The sequence below is a fragment of the Chiloscyllium punctatum genome, chromosome 15 (genome assembly GCF_047496795.1).
Source record: "Chiloscyllium punctatum isolate Juve2018m chromosome 15, sChiPun1.3, whole genome shotgun sequence".
Classification (NCBI taxonomy): domain Eukaryota; kingdom Metazoa; phylum Chordata; class Chondrichthyes; order Orectolobiformes; family Hemiscylliidae; genus Chiloscyllium; species Chiloscyllium punctatum.
In genome coordinates this window covers 24,921,659-24,932,856 of record NC_092753.1, presented here as the reverse complement: position 1 = coordinate 24,932,856, position 11,198 = coordinate 24,921,659, and the positions used below count along the sequence as shown (strand labels likewise).

The following is an 11,198-nucleotide window of genomic DNA, read 5'->3' as shown; positions in this document are numbered from 1 at the left end:
GCGAGGAGCTGATCCCCCAGTCAACTTTAGCCAGATCCTGTCTTCCCCCAATCCATAGCCATCTTTTGCAGGCCATCTTTCTTTCTCTCCATAATACATTTGAACTGTTTAATGTAACCTCCCCCACCCCCCCCCCCCCCCACCGGTGCCATATTGAACATCTGTCCAGCTTCTTTCCCCAGTACCTGATTCAACACTGCGCCATCCCTTGTTGGACCTTCTACATGTTGACACAAAAACCCCCGGATATATTTCAAGAAATCCGCCCCCTCTCGATCCTTAACACTATGACTATCCCAATTTATGTTGGCGAAAGTTGAAATCCCCTAGTGTAATACCCGATTATTAGTCTTACACACTTCGGTGAACTGTCTACATATTTGCTCTATTTTTTACTGACACTTTTTGGGGGCCTGTAATACACTCTCAATAAAGTGGCAGCCCCTTAGCATTCCTAAGTTCTACCCACAAAGCTTCATTTGAAGATCCTTACAAGATATCATCTCTCCTTATTGCAGTAATTGACTCCTTAATTAATAGTGCTACAGCACCACCCTTTTTACAGCCTACAGTGTCTTTCCTAGAGATCCTATACCCTGGAATGTTGAATGGCCATTCCTGCCCTTGTCACAACAAAGTTTCTGAGCTGCTACAATATCATACTTCCATGTGTCAATGCAAGCCTTTAACTCCTCAGTCTTACCTATTGCACTCCCAGCATTAAAGTGAAGACCATCTAGACTTGCCTTACTCTCTCGATACTCAACATAGATGAACTCACTCTGACTTGCTTCTTTTGCTGTAGCATGATATGTCTACATTTCATCAATATTCTGCATCCCTGTCCTCCTGCTAGACCAGTTTAAACTCCTCCCAACAGTACTAGCATAGCTACCTGCAAGCATGTTGGCTCCAGTGTGGTTCAGGTGCAGACCATTCCATTTATACATGTCCCACTTTCCCCAAAAACAGTCCCAGTGATCCAGGAATCTAAACGTTTCCCTCTTGTACCAACTGTTGAGCCACTCATTCATCTGTCGTATTTTCCTATTTCTGTATTCGCTAGCATGTGGCATTGGGAGTAAACCAGAGATATAACTATCGGCAAGGTGGCTCAGTAGTTAGTACTGCTACCTCACAGCATCAGGAGCCCGGGTTTGATTCCACCCTCGGTCAACTGTCTATGCAAAGTTTGCGTATTACCCCTGTCTTTGCATGGGTTTCCTCCAGGTGCTCTGGTTTCTTCCTACAGTCCAAAGATATGTAGGTTAAGTGGATTGGCCATGCTAAATTGCCCATAGTACCCATAGTATTCAGGAAAGTGTAGGTTGGATGGATTAGCCATGGGAAATACAGGATTGCGGGGATGGAGTGGGTCAGGGTGGGAAGCTCGTCTGAGGGTCGGTGTGGACTCAATGGGCCGAATGACCTGCTTCCACACTGTAGGGATTCTATGATTAATTTTATAGTCCTGCTTTGTAATTTATTGCCTAGCTCCCTGAATTCTTAATGCAAGACCTCATTCCTCACCTTATCGCCCGTATCATTGCTGCCAGCAATTACCATGAGATCTACCTCATCACTTTCTCCTTTCAGGATGTACTGCAGCCGTTCAGTCACATCCCTGGCTCTAGCATCGAGAGGCAACACTCCATACTGGAGAGTCATACTGGAGTTATGTCTTCAGCTGCAGAAATGCCTGTCTGCTCCCCAACTAAAAAATCCCTTGTTACTATAGCTCTTCCTTTCTTTTTCCTCAATCTGCCCCACCACTGGACAGTGAGACTACTTGTGGTGCCAGTAGCTTGGCTCTGACTGCAATTCCACAGGGTACTAGCACCCACATAAATTTACACGCCTCCACCAAGTCTCTCCTCAATTTAACATGCTTTGAAGACAACAAGTCCATTTCGCCATCTAACCTCGCAACTGGAATCCCTAACCTTCACACCACTCTGGTAAATTGTTCCTGAACCCTTTCAAGCACTTTGACATTCTTCAGAATGTGTGGTGGACACTGGTTTGCACGGAATGTGCAAGTGTTGTAATGTTTTCGCGAGCTGGCAATTGCACATTGACATCTCCACTGGGGATTTCCCCAACTGAGAGAATTTTCTCTGACTCCAGTGCTTCTGGTATCTTTCCAGATGCAGGTTCCACCAGGGGATTTTAGAATTGAAAGCTGAATTGATTTCAGAGGTGAATATTTTTGACCATGCATCTCCGATTTAGATACTGTATCCTGTTATCCTGTCTGTGGGGCTGATATAACTCATTTAGTGATTTGAATCCATATCCATCCTTTTCTCTGATTCACTTCTGTCCTCCCTGCCATTGTCTCTCTGCTATTGTCTAAGATTCCCTGCCTCTAAAAATGTTTAACTCGTAGTAGTAGTTCATTGCTAATTTCATCAACTCGTCTAAGTGAATTCTGCACAGTTAGTCATCACTTGACCATGTGGTGCTGACTTACTTGAGTTATCCTCCTAAGTGTTTTTCACAATGGGTATTGTTTTTTGTATTATTGTCCATTTCTGTTCTTCTGAGCTTGTAATGACCATCACATTCTGCAACATTTTTATTTTCTATAATTCACTGTCCACATCCAGAAGCATTAACTCTGCTTCTCCCTCCACAGGTACTGCCTGGCCAGCTGAGTATTTGCAGCATTAGCTGTCTTTATTCCAGATTTGCAGCAACTGCAGTATTTTGCTGTCATTTTATTACAGGTGATGCTCACAGAATCGAATCGAGTGTCACAGCCAGACAAATTAAGAGCTGGTTTGTATCTAACTCGGGGTTGGTTCAGCTTTTGGTCCTGGGCCCCCACTGTATTTTTTATCAAATCGCAGAATCGTTGAGTGGTTACATTACAGAAGCATGCTGTTTATCCTGCTGGACCTATGCTCGTTCTCTGCAAGAGCCAATCAATTAGTCCCAGTCCCCTGTCCCTTCACTAACAAGACCAACAACAGATATTTCCAATCCCCAGTTCCTGTGGAGAAGATGATAACTGATGTTCTTGAAAGGCTGCAAGCTTTGTGGTTAAGGTGCCCCGCAATGCTGTTATGTAAGGAGTTGTCGATTATTCACCCAGTGATGAAGAAGGGGCATATCCAAAATTTAGCTTTAAGAGTATCTTAAAAGAGGAAATTGAGGAAGAGGGATATAGGGGAGAGTTTGTATTGGGCAATGGTGTCAGTTTTCCCAAGATTGAAATGGAAGAAATTTCTGCTCATCCAGAACTGGTCAGGACGGTGTCTGACAATGATGGCGTTCACAAACCTGCAACCCTGGTTCTTCTCCATGGTGAAGACTGAGTTGTATGGAGGCTTCTTAAATTTCTAGTTAAGTTTAAGATATGTAAAATGGCATTCCTTCATCTTTGCTTTATCTCCCTCTTTCTCACTCTCTCCCCTCCTCCCCTCTCCTCCCTCCCCTTCTCCCTGCTTTCCCTGGCATTAGTGAAGCCCTTGGGGTTCTACAAGAATCCAGTAGCTTTCATGATCACTTTCCCCTAGAGTTGGCTCTTCATTCAGCTCCATTATGCAATCTGCCTTTGTGTTTTTTTGTGGCTCCTTACTCCCATTTTTCTGTTTTAAATCAGGTTCGCAGGGAATTAGAAAGGCAACATTTGCAAATGGGAACCTCAAATGTATATCACATCAGGATTTGATGGAATAACCCAGTTGGTTGTATCTGGACTCTTATTTTGAACATGGGAGAAAAAGGCACTATTCCCATTGTGGAGACATGGTTCACGTGTTCTGTATGTCAACGAGGCTTCCGACGATCATCTGGACTACTGAGACATAAGCGTACTCACGCTGCAAAGAAACGGTGGCAATGTGAGGACTGTGGAATGGGATTTAATTACCCATATGAATTAGAAGCTCATCAGCACAGCCACACTGGGGAGAGACCATTCACCTGCTTGGAGTGTGGGAAGGGATTTATTCAGTCATCCCATCTAAGGCAACACCACTGGGTTCACAATGGGGAGCGGCCATTCAAATGTTCTGAGTGTGGGAAGGGATTCACTAAATCATCCAATCTGCTGCAACACCAGCGATTTCACGTTGGGGATAGGCAGTTCATCTGCTCTGAATGTGGGAAAGGTTTCATTGTCCTATCCAATCTCCAGAGACACCAGCGAATTCACATTGGGGAGAGACCATACATCTGCTCTGAGTGTGGTAAGGGATTCACTCAGTCATCCACCCTACTGCATCATCAACAAGTTCACACTGGAGAGAAGCCCTTCCGATGTCCGGAGTGTGGAAAGTGTTTTAAACATTCCGGGAACCTTATAACACATCAATTTGTTCACACAACCGACAGACCATTCAGATGCTCTCAGTGTGGACTGAGTTTTAGAAAATCATCTCTACTGTCAGAACACCAGCGATCTCACACTGGGGAGAGGCCATTTACCTGCACTGACTGTGGGAAGGGATTCACTCAGTCCTTTCACCTGCTGAGACACCAGCGAACTCACAAAAGAGAGTGGCCGTTCATCTGCACTGAATGTGGGAAGAGTTTCACTCAGTTGCCCCACCTGCTCAGACACCAGCGGGTTCACACAGACGAGAAACCTTTTATGTGTCCAAACTGTGGGAAATGCTATAACAGTCCTGGGGAAGTGATGTCCCATCAACGTGTTCACTCTGATGAGAGACCGTTTAGGTGCTCTTACTGTGGAACTGGGTTCAGGTGGTCATCACAGCTCACTAAACATCACCGTATTCACACTGGGATTCGCTCAGTTATCCAACCTATTGAGACACCAAAGAGTTCACACTGGGGAGAGGGTGTTCACCTGCTCTGAGTGTGAGAAGGGATTTACTCAGTCATCTAACCCGTTGTGACACCAGCGAGTTCACACTGGTGAGAAACCTTCTATATGCCCAGACTGTGGGAATTGTTATAAAAGCTCTGGGGAACTGATGTCCCATCAACGAGTTCATACTGACGAGAAACCATTCGGGTGCTCTCTCTGTGGGACTCGGTTCAAACGTCAATCTGAACTTACTGTGCACCAGCGCGTTCACAACGGGGAGAGGCCATTCACTTGCTCCATGTGTGGGAAGGGATTCAGTCAGTCATCCCACCTGCAGGCACACCAGCGAGTTCACATTGGGGAGAGGCCATTCACTTGCTCCATGTGTGGGAAGGGATTCAGTCAGTCATCCCACCTGTAGGCACACCAGCGAGTTCACATTGGGGAGAGGCCATTCACTTGCTCCATGTGTGGGAAGGGATTCAGTCAGTCATCCCACCTGCAGGCACACCAGCGAGTTCACATTGGGGAGAGGCCATTCACTTGCTCCAAGTTAGCAGCAAAACAAAAGGAAAGAGAAAAGGAGGTTGGAACTCAAATTCATCTGAAAATGGCAGAGGTGGAGATGAAAGTTAGGAGTAGTGATGAGGACAGTGATGGACAGCAATCCCATTGTAGTCAAAGGCCTGGTGGGGAACTGTTCAAATAGGTCCAAGCATTGCCAAAGTTTGACCAACAGGATGTAGAAGCCTTTTTCTTTTCATTTAAGACAGTGGCTAAACAAAAATTATGGCCAGTGATTATGAGAGTATCATTGAATCAAACAAAGTTAGTGAGATATTTACATCACTGTCAGAGGAGGTATCTAGGAGTATAATGAGATGAAATGTGCTATCTTAAGCGCATATGAGCTCGTACCAGAAGCCAAGGGACAATGTTTTAGGAGCTAAGGAGGGACCCTGGTCAAACACGCATTGGGTTTGAAAATATGAAGCAAAGTAATTTCAATAGATGGATAAAGGAATTGAAATAGATCAAAGTATGATGCTCTTTGATGATTAGTTTGGAGGAGTTCAAATGTGGAAGAGCAAAGAATTCAGACTTCAAGATTAGGAGCAGAAATGCCTATGAGTTTGTTCATAAATCAAAGTTGGTTTCTAACATCAATTTCAATCTGTGAGGGATAGAAATTGGGGAAAAGAGAAATTTTCAGGTAGTGAGGTAAAGGGGGATCACATTGAAGACAGTTTATCACAGGGTGAAAACGTACCATGAGGGGAAACTGAAGTAAAAAAGCTCAGGTGTTTTCACTGAAGTTGTAGTGTTGATGGTTTAGAAAAAGCACTGAGAAGGTGGAGGGGAGACAGAATAAGCCAGTTAGTTTTGTTGAAGTGGTAAAGGAAAGCACAGTGGAAGCTAAAATGCTGCAAAAGAACGTACAGCCTGGTCATTGCAAGTCTCACACTTCAGGAACTAGAAAGGATGCAGAGCTGAATTACCAAAACAATGCCACAGACAAGACATATTACAAGGTAGACTACAGCACCTCAGCTAGTGACTCAGCATCACATTCTGAAAGAGAATTAACAATGGGCAAAAAGTGCTGATACTGCCAGCAACATTGGGGCAGAAGGCAGAGAGTGGGATAGAAGGGTCTTTTTCAGGTGGCAGTTGGTTACTAGTTGAATTTCGCATGTGTCAGTGTGGGGACAACAACTGTTCATGTTATACATTAATGATCTGGATGAAGGGATTGAGGGCACTGTTGCTAGCTTGCAGATGAAATAAAAATAAATGATTGAGAACTTTGAATCTGTACTGATTGGAATTTAGAAGGATGAGAGAAGATTTCATTGAAACTTACAGAATACTGAGAGGCCTAGACAGAGTTAAAAATCACACAACACCAGGTTATAGTCCAACAGGTTTATTTGGAAGCACACTAGCTTTCAGAGCGACGCTCCTTCACAATCACCTGATGAAAGAGTGTCACTCTGAAAGCTAGTTTGCTTCCAATTAAAACTGTTGGACTATAACCTGCTGTTGTGTGATTTTTAACTCTGTACACCCCAGTCCAACACCAGCACCTCCAGATCAGGCCTAGACAGAGTAGATGTGAAGCAGACCTTTCCACTAGTGACTAGGATCTGGGGGGCCCAGCCTCAGAGTGAAGGGAACGACTCTTCAGAAATGAAATAATGAGGCATTTCTTCAACCAGAGGGTGGTAAATCTGAGGAACTCATTGCCACAGAGGGCTGTGGAGGCCAAGTCATTAAGGGTATGTAATACTCAGGTAAGATCTTGATTGGTAAGGGGATTAAAATATTATGGAGAGAAGGCAGGAGAATGGGGTTAAAAAACATATCAGCCATGATTGAATGGCAGAGCAGACTCAGTGGGCTGCTCCTATATGTTATGGTCTGCCCACAACCCCCAAACAACAAAAAAAAACTTCACTGATATGAAGAGTCTACAGAAGTTGATTCATTCACCTAAACAATGAAATGGTGATTGGACAAAGGAGTTGAAAGTGAAATCAATTTTCATAATAAGGAACAATATGCTTCCACTGGTAAACAAAAATACTGGAAATATCAAAAACCAGAATTGTGATCTTCCAATTGATAAAGAAGTTCAAAGTGAAATACATTTGCATAATGAAAAACAAAGTGTTTACATTGCCAAGAAAGAATGAGAAAAATCAGAAAATGGAATTGCGATATTTGATAGTAGTAAAGATTCTTATAAGGAGATGTGTTTTGTTTTCGAACAGCTAGTTGTTATGAGCTGGATAGATCTATCTGTAAGGGAAAGGCTGATGATTCCATGCACCAAGATGTTCTGCACTTATGTTCTGATGAGGGGTCTGATGGTTATTGATTATTTAAAACATTGGGAATGACCACACTGATTCCCTCCCATTCGGAGTACACTTCAGCAGTCTGGGACATTCAGCCTTGGTCATTCGGGTGACCATCCTCCAAGGCGGACTTTGGGGCAGACAACAACGCAAAGTGACCAAGCAGAGGCTGATGGTTAAGTTCGGTACCCATAGGGCTGGCTCAACCGGGATCTTGAATTCATGTCACACGACAGGTGACCCCACTCCACTTTACACTCTCTCTCTCTCACACACAAACACACTCCAACAGACTCACACACTCATGCAGACCCTCTCTCATACGCAAGCTCTCTCTCATAAGCTCACACATACATCCCCCACAGTCACACTCACGCATGCACCCTCTCACAGTCTTATACTCCACTTACACTCAGACACATACATCCACACACACTCTCTCACAGACACTCACACCTCTCAGTGCACACACACTCGGTCTCCCCAGCATGCACACACATAAGTTTGTGGGGTGAATATAACAGAATTATATTTTATTTTGGTCAAAAACTGCATAAATCCATGTAAGAATCTGCTGTACACTGGGATCCAGACAGACTTTAACCCTGATGAAGGGCTTTTGCCCGAAACGTTGATTTCGAAGCTACTTGGCTGCTGCCTGACCTTGCTGCCTGAACTGCTGTGCTCTTCCAGCACCACTAATCCAGAACCTTTAACCTCACACCTTCAATGCATTATCTGAGCTGAGGTGGCACCTATTGTTAAAGATATCTTGAGAAGGTAACTTTAAAAAAGTTCTGGGATTTGCATATGAAAGAACTGAAACTAACATGGCCGTTCTAAAAGATGAGAGACTTAATCTAAATATATTTAATATGACATTCCATGATACTGCAATCCTGTTGCTATAAATTCTGTGTCTTATAATTCTGCTGCACAACCACCTGATGAAGAAACATCGTTTGGAAAGGTCATACTTCCAAATAGACCTGTTGGACTATACCCCGGTGCAGTGTGATTTTTAATGTTGTCCACCCCAGTCCAATACCGCCACCTCTGAATCATGAGTTGGAAAGGTTTAGAGGGATATGACCAAATGCTGGCAAATGGGAAATGTTCAAGCACATGCGGGTGGTTCAAGTTGAGTTTGGGGACATGGCCAGTGTGGTCTGGTTAGACCCAAGCAACTGTTTCTATGCTGTATAACACTCTGAATCTAAAGTATTGGAAATTACCCTGGTTTCTCTCCCTCCCAGCGGCGACTCCACCCTCCCCCTCTTCCACAAAGCAAAAGAAAACACTGCAAATCGATCAACGGAATCCAACTGTGCATTAATACACATTTCTCTCGAGGTTTTTCTGTACAATTACTGCAGCATCTGCTCAGTCGAACAGATCCTTTTTTTTTTGTAGTTTTGTTTTCCAAAAACCCTTCCCAAGTTTTACTTTTTTTTTATTTCAAAAATATACTTTATTCATAGAATGATTTGATGGTCTGTACATTGGATCATGCCATACATATGTCCATATTTACAAACACAGATTCGACTTTATCCTTGTCATTCGCATTTACAATCCTGTGCATTTTTCAATCTTGTACATATACATCTATTTGGCTGAGGCATCAGCACAGCCCAAAAAAACGTCCGCATGGGCCCCCTGTTCTTCTTTCGGCAGGCCGATCTTACACGGTGGTCTTTCCCCACCGCGCCTTGGCGGCAGCTGCCCCAAGCTTCAGCGCGTCCCTCAGCACGTAGTCTTGGACCTTGGAATGTGCCAGTCTGCAACACTCAGTCGGGGTCAACTCCTTCAGCTGGAAGATCAACAGGTTTCGGACCGCCCAGAGAGCGTCCTTCACCGAGTTGATGATCCTCCAGGCGCAGTTAATGTTCGTCTCGGTGTGAGTCCCGGGGAACAGGCCGTAGAGCACGGAGTCCCGCGTCACGGCGCTGCTCGGGACGAACCTCGACAAGCACCACTGCATTCCTCTCCAGACTTCCTCTGCATAGGCACATTCCAGAAGGAGGTGTGTGACAGTCTCGTCCCCCCCGCAGCCACTTCGAGGGCAGCGTGCGGTGCGGCAGAGAGTCCGGGCGTGCATAAAGGATCTCACAGGCAGAGCCCTTCTCACCACCAGCCAAGCCACGTCTTGGTGCTTGTTGGAAAGTTCTGGCGATGAGGCATTCTGTCAAATGGCTTTGACAGTCTGCTCAGGGAACCTCGACAGGATCCGCCCTCTCCTTTTCCCGAAGGGTCTCAAGGACGCTACGTGAACTGCGGATGCTGTAAGTCAGAAACCAAACCCGAAGTCGGTGGTAAAGCTGTATGAAGAGAAATCAGAGTTCACGTTTCGGTCCGGTGAACCTTTCTGAGAACTTGACAAGTTTTAATTGTGTGATCGTTCCAGGGTTGCCCTGGGATTTTCGTGCTATTTTTGTTATTGATTGATTTCAGATGATGAGAAATCCGAAATGCTGCTTTGTGTGTATTAAAAAGTGAGGCGGGGCATCAGGAGACCGATCCACTCAGTAAAACTCGGTCTTTGATGACTTCTCAATTCTAATATTTCACTGTAAAATTTCCAACAAAACAGCAACGAAATTTCGAGTCAAGAACTATTATGGCACATCAGCTGATTTCTAGAGCGCTTCTGGCTGTAGCGATGGTGGTATAGTGGTGAGCATAGCTGCCTTCCAAGCAGTTGACCCGGGTTCGATTCCCGGCCATCGCAAGCAGTGCATTTTAACACCACTCCACAACCAAAAGAGCCGATCAATTCAGTGGGAATGAAACACCTTCATCTGCACATCACATTGTGTCAGGCACACCAACGTTACTCGGACCCCTGTAGTGCAGCCACAAATTTGAAGATGAGCATGTGCTCAGGAAGATTAAGTAGTCAGGTCAATACACGGTTCAAATAAACTGGAGTCATGGCAGAATTCCTGTTTTTTACATTTTATTTCAAAAGAAATGTTTCCGTATTTCACTCCTTTCAACATTACTCAGTTTTTTTGTGAAATACAGCCTAATATCAAGTGAAATGTGGGTGGGCAGTTCACAAATATCCAAAGAACGTTATTTATTATATCGAATCGGTTATTTTATTTTTTAATTGAAATGTACACCAATCTGATTGTGTCGTGCACAGACAGAATCTGGTTGCTCACTTCATTCACCCTGACAGACTGTTGAGTATTTCTGCGGATTGGTTGCAATTCCCACTTGTGGCCAGTAGTGGTCACTAACTTGTGGAACAATGAAGTTCCCAGATCAGAGAGAATGAGAGAACAGACAATAATTGTTGCCCTTGTGTTGGACGGTGCAGGTCAGAAATATGAGGAGTGGAGACCAGCTGCTTTTATATTTCCTGTAATGAGAAAATGACTCGGTAAAAGAGATGATAGAAATGATCACACAGTGAGTGAAAGTTTAATCTAAGATAAAGCTAAAAAATCACATATTGTTACCTGATGAAGGAGCAGCTATTGCTTCCAAATAAACCTGTTGGACTATAACCTGGTGTTATGTGGTTTTTAACATTGTCCACCCCAGTC

General features: G+C 44.3%; 1 non-coding gene and 1 pseudogene across 1 annotated transcript; both read left to right on the top strand.

Annotated features, from left to right (window-relative positions):
• The first annotated feature begins 3,718 nt into the window (after nt 1-3,718).
• On the top strand, nt 3,719-5,489 carry LOC140485961 (uncharacterized; annotated as a pseudogene).
• A 4,811-nt stretch (nt 5,490-10,300) lies between these two features.
• On the top strand, nt 10,301-10,372 carry trnag-ucc (transfer RNA glycine (anticodon UCC)). Its single transcript has one exon. It is a non-coding gene; the product is annotated as a tRNA-Gly (tRNA).
• The last annotated feature ends 826 nt before the right edge of the window (nt 10,373-11,198 follow it).